The sequence below is a fragment of the Sciurus carolinensis genome, chromosome 17 (genome assembly GCF_902686445.1).
Source record: "Sciurus carolinensis chromosome 17, mSciCar1.2, whole genome shotgun sequence".
In the NCBI taxonomy this organism is placed as follows: Eukaryota; Metazoa; Chordata; class Mammalia; order Rodentia; family Sciuridae; genus Sciurus; species Sciurus carolinensis.
Window position 1 is genome coordinate 16,698,995 of NC_062229.1, and position 15,209 is coordinate 16,714,203.

The following is a 15,209-nucleotide window of genomic DNA, read 5'->3' on the forward strand; positions in this document are numbered from 1 at the left end:
AGGGAGCGAGCATCTCTTCTGGTTGAGAATCACTTGTTTGAATTTAACAATAGCAACAAATTTTTTGTAACATTGATTTATCAGTGAATTAGGGAGAACCAATATGAAAGGCATGGAAAGAAGGAGTAACACAGCCCCATTATGAAATGCTGTGCATCCTTAGCAATACTTAAACTGCACTGAGCGGGTCATCTGCAGGAAGTCCACAGGAATTACACAGTGAGAAGGTGGGGGACCAGCGAGGAAAGAACAGTGCACCAAATGAGAGAAGAGTGAGGAATGCATGGGATTTTTATCATGTATTTGCATAGAAAATATAGGAGCATGTATGTACACATACTACAGAAAGAAAAACTTTAAAAGAGACTGATAACATACAGAATAGAGAATGACAGCATTGATTAAATTAGTATATGTTTACTGCTTTTTTTCTTTAATGCAATGAGTTTATGGATTTTATTTTTGTCTTAAAATTTCATCTGATAATCAATTTATTCATATGGTTTGATTTTGTTTACTTTGATATGGCTGAGTCTCAAACCCAATACCTTGGGTATGCTAAGCAAGCTCCCTATAACTGTGCTTCAACTTCTGTCCAATTTGTTAAATTGATACATAATACCTGTACATGTTATTAGGGTACAATGTGACAATTCAGCACATGTATTCAATATGCAATGCTCAAATCAGGATAATGAATATTTCCTTCTCCTTAAACATTTATCAATTCTCTGGTGGGAAGCTCTAATTTTCTTCTTCTAATTCTTTATGAGAATATATAATTAAAATTTGGTCTATGTTTATTTAAGTAATTTTATGGTTTTCATATTAATATGAAAATCATAACCATAAAACACAGAATAAAATGTGCTACAAACATTGCCCTGTGCTGTAGGAACTCTGGATTTATGGCTCCTATCTAAGTGTGTGTTGGTATCCACCAACAACCCCTGCTGTCTCTCCTCCACACTTCTTCCCCTCTACTGATCACTCATTTTGATTTTCACTATTTTTAAATTTTCCAATTTTATTTGGATATATTCAATGTGTATATTTATTGAACTCATGTGACATTTCAATACAAGCGTACAGTTTGCACTGACTGAAACAAAATTAAATGAATATCTAAAACATCTAAAAGAACATTTATAAGTTCTTAATTATTTAATATCAACTTGGTTCCTAACTCAAGGCTAAATTGCCAAAACCTTACAAATATTGGAATATGAAGGAAATCCTCTAAATTCCATGCTAGTAACAATGTTTAAAATCTGAGTGAGATTTATGTAAAGATAAGTGTATTCTCATATACTTGATACTGATAAAATGAGCTTTAAACAAATAGGAAAGAAGCACAAAAGCCATCCCAGGGAGGCTTGAAGCTAATACCTCTCTGGGAAATGTACCTAATCACAAGAAGTAAAGAGACACAGTAAGCAACCACAGAAAAGTGAAAATGAGTTAGTAATACACATAGAACATGAATACTAGCAACAGAGAAGCACAAGGACCTTAAAGTAAGAACTCACAAGTAAAGAACATCAATTCCTGGATTCTTTCAGAAAAAAAAAGTGTGGGAACGTAATCAACTGATAGATTTGACTACACCAAGTTCATAAATTTTTACACACTCCCCAAAATATCTTTTTGCATACATGAAACAACTAAACTAAAAGGCAAGCAGGTAATTTCTGTGGGGGGATAAACTCCAATACTTTGTACGAATACATTGGAAAATGAGGGAAATGCCCTGCAGTGTCTATGCAAAAGTCTCGAGGGAGAGAATCTGCAATACAGAGGTAACTGGCAAGCAACCCCACCTGCTTGTTCAGCCTCAGAGATGTGCAAATCATTGCACAGTAAGCCTCTTAGACATACTTGTACTCAGCTGTGACATAGTGCTTTCCATGTGAATACCAAAGGGATACATGGTACTATCAGAAGTGCATCCATGAACTTCTGTTGCAAGATATTTGCAAGATCTTGATGTGGATTTTTGCCAACAATACACAAACATAATCAAATATTTCCCATCTAAGTAAACACATATCAAAAATACACCATAACTTGGCTGTTTTCCCTACTCCCTTAATTGCAAAGTTTCTTGGACCTTTGTTCTTTCTCTGGGAGCACTGGACGCCTCCCTCCCAACTTCTCTTCAGCCTCCATTAGCTCCAATTCATGGCCAGCAGTGAACCCTGTGTTAATCAGTGCAATGTTCACTTCTCAGCCAAGTGTCATGAATCAATGCAGCCTTGTGAGTAAATCCTCAATCAGGACAGCAAGGAGCCACAGCAGCCCTCCTCTGTATTAGGTTGGCCTGGCTCTCCACTGACCTCAGCTAAAGAGTCTTGGTTTCCATTCTCTCTGATACTCTCCTCCAGTGTCCACTGAGCTGTCAGACTCACCTGGAGACAAGCTCTGAGAAGAAGGTTTCTCTGTGGAAGTGCAAGGTCCTGCCCTTGTGGGCTTGATGGTGACTGAAGCTCTATCCCCAGAAAACACAGCAGGAAGGAGTCAAGTGCTGGGCTCCTAGGCAGACTGAAGACTTCAAAGGACACTACCATGTCCTGTCCTGTACAAGGCTGTGCGCTGAGGGACCATATCAGAGCAGAGTCACAGCTCCATATTTCTGGTCATTAAGCTCTTTTCGCTCTTATTCCCCTGAGGGACACTGACCTGGAAAGACAGAAGATTCTTCCTGCTATTTCTCTGTTCTCAAGAGACATGATTAAAACCAAGTAAATCCATTTTTTATTTTTCCTCCATGGATCTACCTGCCTTCCCGAGGTCCACCCTCCTGGTTCTTCATCCCCCCTTGGACTAAAAGCTTTTGACACTGTTGAGCTCATCTTGACTACTGCTCATGTGTCTTCAAAGCATGGACCTGTGTTGGGCAAAAAGCACTGATATACCAGAAAATAGCCATTCCTCTCTAACAAGGATGAGAACATGGTTTAAATCCTTGGGCATTTCACTTCATGTCTTCATGGTCCTCTCCCAGCACTATCAGGAAATTACATTTTTTTACTTTTATATTTCTTGTTCTTTTTAGATATACATGGCATACACATATTACACATACATGGAGTATAACTTATTCTAATTAGGATCCTATTCTTGTGGTTGGGGCAGGGAGGGGAAGAAGAGAAGTCCATTGGATTAGACAAAGGGGAATGAGGGAAAGGAGGAGAGGGGAACAGGAAGGACAGTAAGATTAACTGGACATACTTTCCTATACTTCTGTTTGAATATATGACAAGGGTAACTCCGCATCACGTCCAACCACAAGAATAGGAAATTTATAATTTTAACATGTAAAGAGTTTCCATTCAGTCCCTCATTTTGAAATATTTATTAAGATGTACTTAGTTCTTATTGTGCACCATAATCTGAGATTAGCACCTGACAAGAATTCTGCAATTTCATGTTTACTAAGGTCTATTCTATGCAGTCTATTCTGTGTAGTGATACTATTGTGAACTCCATCCACTGCAGAACTTTAGCTGACCAATGCTATTACATTAAGGGGAGATGGGACCTTCATTGGAATTCTGGCATGACATTTACTCTTCTCAAATAAGGGACTCTGGTTCTTAACTACATATGTTTTTCCCCTGGGGATATTTGCAATGTCTGCAGCATGGTACTAAACACCCACAGCAGCTCCCCACACAAAAAATTACCCTGCCCCCACATGTCAGCCTTGAGGAGGTAATCTGAACCAATTCTAGACCAACTTCATCATTCAGAAGACTTACCGGGGACGCAAGTTCCAATGCAAATTGTGAGGTCATGGGTCTCCTGAAACTCCTGAAACCACCAAAGTGGTCCAGGTACTGTAGGTCCTGGTCTGTGAATCTCACTTTGAGTAGCAGGCTGTGATGCTCTGTGGAGTCTGGTGTAGGTAGTTGTAGGTCTTCTCCTCCCAAATCGTCATTGTATGTTATTCCTGAAGGATGTGCAACTACTCAATCTAGAGACATTAGTGATTTCCTGTCTAGTTACTATTATATAGTGTTTTATATTATAGGGGAATGAAGCCATAAGGGACCTACTAGTGGGCTACACAACTGGATCTTTTTAATATCTATCTATCTATTTATTTATTTTTTATTTTTTATTTATTTATTTTTTGAGTCAGGGTCTCTGTAACTTGACCGAGGTTGGTCTCAAAATTGTCACCTTCTATCCTCAACCTCCAAGTCACTAGGATTAAAGGTGTGCACAACCATTGCCTGTCAATAATTCTACATGGAAGCTCTTACATGGCAACTAATGTAATTCTGAAAAAGACACTTTAGTAGGCAGAATAATGATCTCCTAAGGATGTCTGGAACCTAATTCAAAGAAAGTTGGAATATGTTGGGTTAAAAACAATAAATCATTCCTTTCCCTTTTTAATGATTTATTATCGTGTTGTGGTTGTATATAACAGGGGTGCTCACTGTGACATACTCACACTTGCATGGAATAGTATTTGCTCCATTTCAGACTCCAGGACTTCCTCTCTCTCTGCTCTGCTCCCTCTCCTATTTCCCCTCCTTCACTCTCCTGGTCTTCCCTCTATTTATTTACTGTATTTAGTTGGTGCTTTATAGACAGACATGAAGGTGGAATTCACGGCAGTGTGTTCATGTGTAGATATGGCATAGGTGGGTCGATGGCCTCCCTTTCCCCATCTCTCCTCCCTACTCCTCTGTCCCATTCCTTGACTCCATTATTCTCCCTTCTAGTTTCATAAGATACCCTTTTTTATGTCTCACTTTTCTCTAGAAAATTTGACCCTTGGTGTCCTGAGTCTGGCTTATTTCATTTAGCACAATGTTCTCCATGACTATCATTTTCAACAAGGCCATAATCTCATTTTTCTTTTTGATTGAGCCAAACCCCATTGTGTGTATATACCATATTTTCTTTGAATTTTTTAGACCATAATAACCTGTAGTAGAGTACACTAGCATAATAAAGATGAATTTTCATGAAAAGAAGTTATGTTTCTGACATACATGGGAATAATAATGCAACACAGAAAAACTGTGACCACAGATTTCGCTCCAGTAAATTGCAAAAATTACCTCAAGTGCCAAGTGCTGCTGTTTCCATAAACGCAATAAAATACATGACTGTTTTATCAGTGAAAGAGAAAAACGTTCATCAATATGACATATTTCAGGTGGGAAGAATGTTTTTGAAAGAAATATTTGCCATTAGTTACACAAATGCTTCCACTTTCCAAGAAATGTTGAATGGATAAAGTGGACAAAGAGTTGACTGTCAGAGAAAGCAGAAGGCTGGATAAAAAGAGCTGGTTACATTACATAGAGGTTCAAACCAGACCCATGTCAACTCCAGGGTTAAACAGAATGAAGAGGTGTCTTATTCACAATCAGATTTTAAAAACAAAATTATCTCTCAGGTTTTGCTGCCTGCAGTCATGGGCAGGTGCTCCTGAACCCCAAGGCAAGAGTCTTTCATCATTTCCTTCCAAAGAGCCTTCTCAGGGCTCTCTTTACATCCTTATTCCTCAGACTGTAGATGAAGGGGTTCAGCATGGGGGTGGCCACAGTGTACATCACCGAGGCTGTTGCACTGGAATGTGGACTGTGGGTTGCAGCAGAGTTAAGTTACACACCTTGACCTGTGCCATAAAAGAAGAAGACCATGGGGAGGTGAGAAGCACAGGTGGAGAAGGCTTTGTACCTCCCCTGAGCTGATGAGATTTTACAGATGGAGGACACTATCTTGGAGTAGGAGTAAAGGATGCCAGTGAGGCGGCCACCTCCCAGCAACACAGTTACAAAATACCTGACCAAATCACTTATCAAGGTGTCAGAACAGGCAAGTTGGACCACCTGGTTAAGTTCACAGAAAAAAGTGTGGAATTTCTAAGTGTGTAGAGAAGGATAGGCTGAACACCATGAAGCTTTGTATCAAGGCATGCAGGACACTCAGGATCCAGCACAACAGAACCAGCAAACCACAGAGCTGGGGAGTCATGATGGCAGTTTAGTGCAGGGGTTGACAGATGGTCACATATCTGTTGTAGGCCATGACAGTCAGGAGAAAATTGTCCACCTCTACAAAAATAAATAAAAAGCACATTGGGGTGATGCAGCCTGCATAGGTAATGGCCTTGCTCTGTGTCTGGATGTTCACCAGCATCTTTGGGATGGTGGTGGAGGTGAAGCAGATGTCCACAAAGGATAGGTTAGAGAGGAAGAAGTACATGGGCATGTTCAGGTGGGAGTCTGAGATGGTGGCCAGGATGATGATCAGGTTCCCCAGCACAGTGACCAGGTAGAAGGAGAGGAAATGTTCAATGATTAGGGGCTGCAGTTATGGGTCCTCTGAAAATCCCAGAAGGAGGAATTCTGAAATTCTTGTATTGTTTCCTAGTTCCATGAGGTGAATACGACTACTGGAAAGAGAAAGAATATATGACTATTTGCAATGGATAATTTGAATTGTCAACTTATTGGATTAGAGATGTTGATGATTAAGAGGGTTCTGGGTGGGTCCATTATGGTGTGTCTAGGAATGCTTGGAATGCAGGACAGGAACTGAAGTTGAGTCCCTCCCTAAGCGTGGGCAGCACCACCCAATAGAATGAATAAAAGATGGAAGAACCAGGAAGCAGATGAAGATGGAAACTTGCCTCTTGAATGGTTTCTTGATTGCTGCTTCAATCCTCTGAGGATATCAGACTCTCGTTTTTCACTTTTCTAAAGTAGACTCTGCCAGTGATTCTCCAGGTAGATTCCAAAGCCTTGGTCTCAGACCAGGGGAGCACTGTTGATCTTTCTTGTTCTGGGTCTTCTGTGTCTTGGACTTTTCAGCTGCTGGTTCTTCCAGCTCACCAGCTGCAGATGGCCATTGTGGAATATCCAGCTTCTGCCTGTGTAAGCCAATCTATTAAATCCCATTTTTATAATTATACTTCCTATTCATTCTGTTCCTCTAGAGAACCCTGACTCATAGATTACTCTTCATACACATGGACAAAGGTATATAAATGTTACAATTCATATTTTCCAGCAATGAATTAATTTCTTTTTTGTTTCTGGGTCTGTTCATCCTAGGACATCCCTAAAGCCATTACTGTTTAGGAACTCTTGTCTCATTCTAAGCCTTTCCCAAGTGTTCATGCACTGTACTATTTTAAGCAGAAATTGCTTCATACCATGAAGAGCATATGTGGAGTGCTGGCCATGTTCCAGGAACTCTGCAGGCCTCAACCAAAGCTCCTACATCCCAATGATGGGCAAAGAGCATATGTATACAGACAAATCACAGGAATTCTTCCTCTTTGTGCACAGGATGTGGCCTATATTTGCGTATGCATATTTGCATTTCCATATGAATATTAGCATTTTCATATGCATAACTCATTGTATACTTTAAACACATGTGGTCCTTTGGGTATTAATTATACTTCAACAAACCTGTTCAAAGAAGAAATCATGATATATCATGCCATAATTTGAAGGTGCCCCAAAAAACAAAAGAATACACAAATGGAGAGAGTAGCTAGAATGTGCTGTTTAGTGTGTGTGTGTGTGTGTGTGTGTGTGTGTGTGTGTTAGGCTAGGTGTAACTCCAGGTGATTTCTGTGGTTGTAAGCACTCTACACTAACCCACCCCGCCCCCAGTCTCTGAGGCTTCTATTTTCATGGTTTTAAAAACAGTAACTAAAAAGAAACTTAGAGAACTGAAAAGCATATTATACAGCATGATGAAAATGTTAACATGAAAAGTAATGAAATTGATGAAATCTTTGATACATTATTTTAGAGCAGATAATGTTTCTATGACCTTATGGCAAATGATAAATGCTCAGCTATCACTCATTGAATGAACCAGGAATGAAGTCAGTGTACATGAACATTTCAAATACACAGTTATGACCCCTTCCTTTTCAATAGCAAAAAATCTCTCCAGACACTGCTCAATATCCCCTACGGCACAAATATCACTTGGGATTAAGATCCACTCTGAAATTAACAATAACAAGATATTTTTGCAGCACCGATATAACAGTAAATCAATGATAAAAAAATAAGAATGCTGAGTTAGATGTTACATGCCTGTAATCCCAGCAGCTAGGGGGGCTGAGACAGGAGGATTGCAAGTTCAAAGCCAGCTTCAGCAACGACGAGGCACTAAGCAACTCAGTGAGACTGTCTCTAAATAAAATAGAAAATAAGGCTCGCGATGTGGCTCAGTGGCTGAGTCCCCCTGAGGTCAATCCCCGGTTAAAAAAAATAAACACCAAAAGATTAGGTAGCATTGATAAAATAATAAAGTAATTATTTAAAAAATAAGAAAGACCACAAAAAGAAGTATGGATAGCACAGACCCATTGTGAAATATCATACATCCTTTGAATCACATAAAGTATTATATAAAGGGCATTGTGTTAGTTGATTTGTAGGAACTCAGTAGACATCTTTCAGAGAGAAGGAAAGAGGGCACAAGCTAGAATAGACCACAACCAAAGAGAGGTCATGTCCAGTGTGCATAGGAGCCTATTCCTACATTTGTATGAAGAGTGTATGAGCTTGTCTGTATGCAGAATAGGAAGAAAAGTTCAAACATAAGCTGAGAACTTACAGGAAAACAGAATGGCAGTGCTAGTAAGTTTGGTGTAAGTATAGATTTTGATTTAATGCAATCAGTTTATGGATTTTATTTTTGTTTCCAATTTTTATCTAATATCTCACATTGATTATTTATTATAGTTTTCTATTTTTGTGGGCCCTGCTCTTTTTCTTTTTTGTTTGTTTTCATTTGCATTGAGGGGACTCAAACACAGGATTTTGTGCATAATAACCAAGTGCTCTCACTGAACATCACTGCAAATTGTTTTTTTTTTAAACAGACAAATAATAAGTGTACATACAACAGGGTGGAGTGTTATAATTCAATTCATGTGTGCAAAATTTAATGCTCAAATCAGGGTCATTAGCATTTCCCTCTCCTTAAATATTTTGTCAATTCTTTGTGTTGGAAACTATCTAACTTCACTTTTTTTTTTTGTAAATATGTGTTATAAAACTGTTATCATATTTTGGAGTAATTTTCAGTATGCTTCTTAGGATTATAAAATTTTAGAGATAAAAATGTATGAGAAAAGACTTTACTGAAAACTTCCCAGCATGTGGTGGGACACAGGAGCCCTTCCTCCTGTGCCTGTGGACTGCTGTGGTGATCAGGCCTCCCTGGCTCCTCCCCTGCCTTTCCTGCCTCTGCTGACCACCAGCCCACGTTCTACCACACTGAGTCTTCAATGTTCTCCTCTTCTATAATAAAAATGCCCTCTGTACATGTTCATGGGGTTCCATGTCACTTTTCAATACATTCATTCACCACACACTGATTGAAACAAAATGGAATGAAAACTCTAAACATCCACTGGAAAGATGGGAAATAGGAGTTATTTAATGATATCAGCATGGGTTACAAATTCAAGACTAAATTGCCAAACAAATGGAAATAACACAAAATGAAGGAAGACCTATAAACTGCATGACAGTGAAAATATGTAAAGTTTTAGTATCGTTCATGCAAAAATATGTATGTTAAAATATGCTAAGTAAAGATAAAATGAGCTTGGATCAAGAGGGAAATAAGCATGAATGCCTTTCAATGATGCCTAAAGGTGAAGCCTTTCTGAGCAATACGCCTGAGCAGAAAAAGACAAAACTCAACCAAAAGCAATAGCAGGGATGTGAAAAGCAGTTGGAAATATGGATCTAAGGTGATGTATCATGAGGGCTGCATGAGAATATTCACTACCTTTTTTAAAGCAAGTGTTCAAAAAAGAAAATATTACATTAGTCACTCAATACATTACCAAAAAAGTGCAAACAAATACAGTCAATTGATAGGCTTGGACTTACAAAAGTCATAATTTTTCAATATTCCTCACAAAAATATTTCTACATATATGAAAATAGGCAGTCTGTAAAAGAAAATGAAACTTCACCAATCTCTTAAATAAATGCATTGGAAAATGGGTTGGGGATAAAACCTCCCACTACACAATAGAGAAATTGGCATAGACCCTCAGTAATAAGAAGTGCTCAACAAACTCACAGACACAGGCTCAGATATATAAACCATTCCAAAGTAAGTCTCCTAGGTGTATCTCTATCCAACTGTAAAATTCCTTTTTAATGAGACAACAGAAATAACACGTAAAAATGTACATCCCTTTGTGTGTGAGTGTGTCCCTTATCCATTCACCTGTTTGTTTAAGGACATCTAGGTTAGTTCCATAGTGTAGTAATTCTGAAGCCAAACCAACAAAAAACAAACAAACAAAAAAAAAACAATGTTTTCTCTGATATGCTGATGCTAATTCGCAATGAGGGCGGCGGATAGGGAAGAATAGTTACATTATATTAGGTAGAGGAGAGTGAAGGGCGGGGAAGTGGTGTGGGGGAAGGAATGATAGTAGAGTGAGACAGATATTAATACATCATGTACATATATGACTGCCTGAACAATGTGATCCTATAATATGTGTAATCAGAAAACTGAGAGATTATAATCCATTCTGTATGATCTATCAAAATGTATGAATCCATTCTATTGTCATGTACAACTTATTAGAACAAATGAAAAACATTCAAACAATGTGTCCTGTGGACATTGACAGTAATATAAATTTGCAAGATCTTCCTCAGAATCCTGTAGACAGTACATAAATGTAATCAAGTATTTTTCATCTTAAGTACACACACATCAAAATTTCACTGTTTTTCACCCACAGTTAATCCCTATTTCTCTACTCCCTTAATTGCAACGCTCCTTGGACCTCTGCTCTTTCTCTGGGAGCACTGGACGCCTCCCTCCCAACTTCTCTTCAGCCTCCATTAGCTCCATTTCATGGACTGCAGTGAACCCTGTGTTAATCAGTGCAATGTCCACTTCTCAGCCAAGTGTCATGAATCAATGCAGCCTTGTGAGTAAATCCTCAATCAGGACAGCGAGCAGCCACAGCAGCCCTGCACTGGGCTAGGTCTGCATAACTCTCCACTGACCTCAGCTAAAGAGTCCTGATTTCCATTCTCTATGATGCGCTCTTGCAGTGTCCACTGAGCTCTCGGACTCACCTGGAGACCAGTTCTGGGAGGAAGATCTTTCTGTGGAAGTGCAAGGTCCTGCCCTTGTGGGCTTGATGGTGACTGAAGCTCTGTCTCCAGAAAACACAGCAGGAAGGAGTCAAGTCTGGGCTCCTAGGCAGACCAAAGACCTCAAAGGATGCCTGTACATCATGTCCAAGCACAAGGCTGTGCAATGAGGGACCACATCAGATCAGAGAGTCACAGCTCCCTGTATCTACTCATTAGGCTCATTTCCCTCTTATTCCCCTGAGGGACACTGGCCTGGAAAGACAGGAAATCCTTCCTGCTGATTCTCTGTTCAAAAGAGACACTATTATAACTATGTAAACCTAGATTTTATTATTCCCCATGGATCCACCTGCCTTCCAGAGATCCATCCTCCTGGCACATCTTCCGCCATTTGGTCAAAAGTGTTTCCAAGTCTGACACTGATGAACTCATTTTGACTGGAGCTCACATGTCTCTAGGCATGAACCTGTGCTGGACAAAAAGCACCAATACCCCAGAAAAGTCCCGCCTCTTTAACAAGGGTGAGCACTGTTTTCCCTTTGTCTAAATCTTGGGCATTACACTTCTTCCCTATGTGGTCCTTTCTCAAGCTGTCTTTAAGTTACAGTTTTAAGACCAGTTAAGAGCTCCCATTCATCCTTAACTTAAAAATGTTTATTAGAAAGAGATATGATTGGTTCACTTCATGCATCATAACCTGAGCCTAATACCTGATAGGAACTGGGAAAGTTCATTTTTATTGACTTCTATTCTATGATTTTACACAGTGACACTACTGTGACCTCCATCTCCATGGCAGAATATGGGCTGACAAATGCTATACTGTAAGGAGCGATGAGACCTTCATTTGACTTCTGGCAGAATGCTTCCGCTTCATGCATATGGGCCTTTGGTTTCCACCTACATATATTTTCCCCCAGAGGATATTTAACAATGTATGAACATTGGTGCGAACCATCTACCAAACCCACAACAGCTCCCAGCACAAATAATTACCCTAGCCCTAAATGTCAACAGTGAAGAGGTGATCAAATTTAATTCTAGACAACATTTATACACATTTCTGCAGAAGAATCACAAAAGGCAAGTACAGATGCAAATGCTAAGGTATACTATGGTTTCAGAAACTTGCATTCTTCTTTTATAAAGGTGGTCCTGGTACTGTGGGGTCCTGGTCTGTGGACCTTTCTGTGAGGAGCAAGGCTGTGAAATTCTGTGAGAGTCTGGCATAGGTAGTTTTAGCTCTTCTCCTCTGCAAATTGTCTTTGTATGTCATTATTTTTCTGAATTTTTGAAAGACTGCGTGTTCACTCACTCTAAAGAATGTAATGATTTCTGTTTATTATTTTTGCTGTTGTTATTATGGTTATTATCATTTCATCATACTGTAGATCGACCCCAGAGGTGACCAACCACTGTGCTACATGCCCTAACCATTTACTTATTTATTTACTTATTTACTTATTTGTTTATTTATCTGGGTTTTCCTAACTTGCAAGGCTGACTTCACACTGACCGTCCTCCAGCTTAAGCCTCCAAGCTCTTGGTTTAATGTTGTGCTTCACCATGTCCAGCCAATTATTCCATAAAAGAATTCTCAAACACAACTAATATCACTGTGAAAAAGAACTTATAGTAGGCAGAATAATGATCTCCAAAGGATGTCTAGATTCTACTTCAAAAAATGTTTGAATATGATGGCTTTACATTTTTAAATTTAATTTTATGACCCCAGGAACCTGTCACAATCGACACCATTATACTAAAGTCCAAATTGCAAAGCAGAGCAGTTAAACATATCAATACGATACATTTCAAGAGTGAAGAAATGATTTGTAAGAAATCCTTCCCATCCTATAGGTCTACACACATGAGAATTTCCAAAGGTTTTTTTTTTCTTTTTTTTGTCTAAAGTTTGGAAGAATTTAGAAACTCAGACAAAGTGAACAGCTGCTGAGTATCATGGAAAGGAAAAAATTGAATGAAGTAAATTTTTAATGGTAGGAGAGTTTGAACTCAGAGGAGTGAATCTGCAGGGAATCAATAGGAGGAGGAAGCTTCACAAGCCCAATCTCATCAGAAATCCCAACTCTGACTCTGAGGCTTGCTTCCTGCAGTCTGGGGCATGGGCTTCTGAATCTGCTACAGTTTCCCTCCAAAGAGCCTTCTCAGGGCTCTCTTTACATCCTTATTCCTCAGACTCTAGATGAAGGGGTTCAGCATGGACATGACCACAGTGTACATCACCGAGGCTGTTGAACTGGAGTGTGAGCTGTGGATTGCAGCAGAACTAAGGTACACACCTAGACCTGTGCCATAAAAGGAGACCACAGAGAGGTGAGACACACAGGTGGAGAAGGCTTTGTACTTGCCCTGGTTTAATGAGATCACACAAATGGAGGACACTATCTTGGAGTAGGAGTAAAGGATTCCAGCAAGGGGGCCACCTCCCAGCAACACAGATGCAATATACATCACCATGTCTTTAAGGAAGGTATAGAACATGCAAGATGGACCACCTGGTTGAAAAATTGGGGTAGTTCTAGGTGTGTGCAGAAGGACAATCACAACACCATTAAGCTTTCTAATAAGGCATGCAGGAGCCTTAGGATCCAGGACACTAGAACCAGCAAACCACAGATCTGGGGATTCATGATGTTATTACAGTGCAGGGAGTGTCAGATGGCCACACACCTGTCATAGGCCATCACAATCAGGAGGAAGTTGTCCTACTGTATAAAAACCATGAAAAAAAACATCTGGGTCATGCAGCCTGTGTAGGTAATGGCCTTGCTCTATATCTGGATGTTCACCAGCATCTTTGAGATGCTTGTGGAGGTGAAGCAGATGTCCACAAAGGACAGGTTGGAGAGATAATCGAGATATTTTGTAAATGTCAAGGGAAGGAGGCATGATTTTCATTTATAAGCAAGAAGAGTGAGTTAATATCCTAAAAAATAAAACTTTATGCTAAGTCCTTCAGTCACTGAATAAACCCATTTATGCTTGGATGCCAAGATTTCATATTTCAAAGAGTAAATGTGGAGGCGGGCCAAGATGGCGGACTAGAGGGCGGCTGCATTTCACACTGCTCCAGGACGCAAGATTCAAAAGAGGAGATAGTGAGAGACTTGGGACCAACTCAAAGCTGCCGGGTGAGTCTCTCCTGTTGGGGAGGCGTCCCGGATGGGGCAGTAGCCCCGGAACGCAGGGAATTTGTGAAGTGGAGTTGCTCGGCAAGACGCCCCTCCCCCCACTGGAGCGGTAAACACGGACAACTGGGATCATCGTAGAGGAGGCGGCTCAGCACAGCGCTTGGACTCAAGCAGCCGCTGGGGCTCCAGGCGGCTGCCTGGGGAGGAGCTGCGTGGCGAGCTGTTTGGACCCAGAGTGACCGCTTCTGAACACCGGGGGGTTGCCCGGAGGAGGAGGAGAGGCCCGGCGGGTCGCTTGGGTCTAGGAGTGACTGCATCAGAGCCACGGGCGGTTGCCAGAGGAGGAGCTGCGTGGTGAGCTGTTTGAACTCAGAGTGGGCGCTCCTGAGCGCCGGGGGACTGCCCGGAGGAAGAGGAGGAGCACGGCGGGACGCTTGGTCTGGGAGTGACTGCATCAGAACCACAGGCAGTTGCCAGAGGAGGAGTTGCGTGGTGAACTGTTTGAACTCAGAGCTAGCGCTCCTGAGTGCCGGGAGGTTGCCCGGAGGAGGAGGAGGAGCATGGCTTGTTGTTTGACCTGGGAGTGACTGCATCAGAGCTGCGGGCGGTTGCCGAAGGAGGAGCTGCGTGACGAGCTGTTTGAACTCGGAGCAGCTGCTCCAGAACACTGGTGGCCTGCCTGGAGGAGGAGAGCGGTGGGACGCTTAGTCTGGGAGTGACTGCATCAGAACCACAGGCGGTTGCCAGAGGAGGAGGCGAGTGGTGAGTTGATTGGACTAAAAGCAACCGCTCCGGAACACCGGTGGCCTGCCTGGAGAAGGAGCGTGGTGAGTCACCTGGTCTCGGAGCCACCGCTCCTGAACACCCGGGGGGCTACCCCAAGGAGGAGGAGGAGGAACAGGGAGGGTCACTT

General features: G+C 41.0%; 1 pseudogene; it reads right to left on the minus strand.

Moving 5' to 3' along the window:
* Positions 1-5,477: 5,477 nt before the first annotated feature.
* On the minus strand, positions 5,478-6,237 carry LOC124968111 (olfactory receptor 7A10-like; annotated as a pseudogene).
* Positions 6,238-15,209: the final 8,972 nt, after the last annotated feature.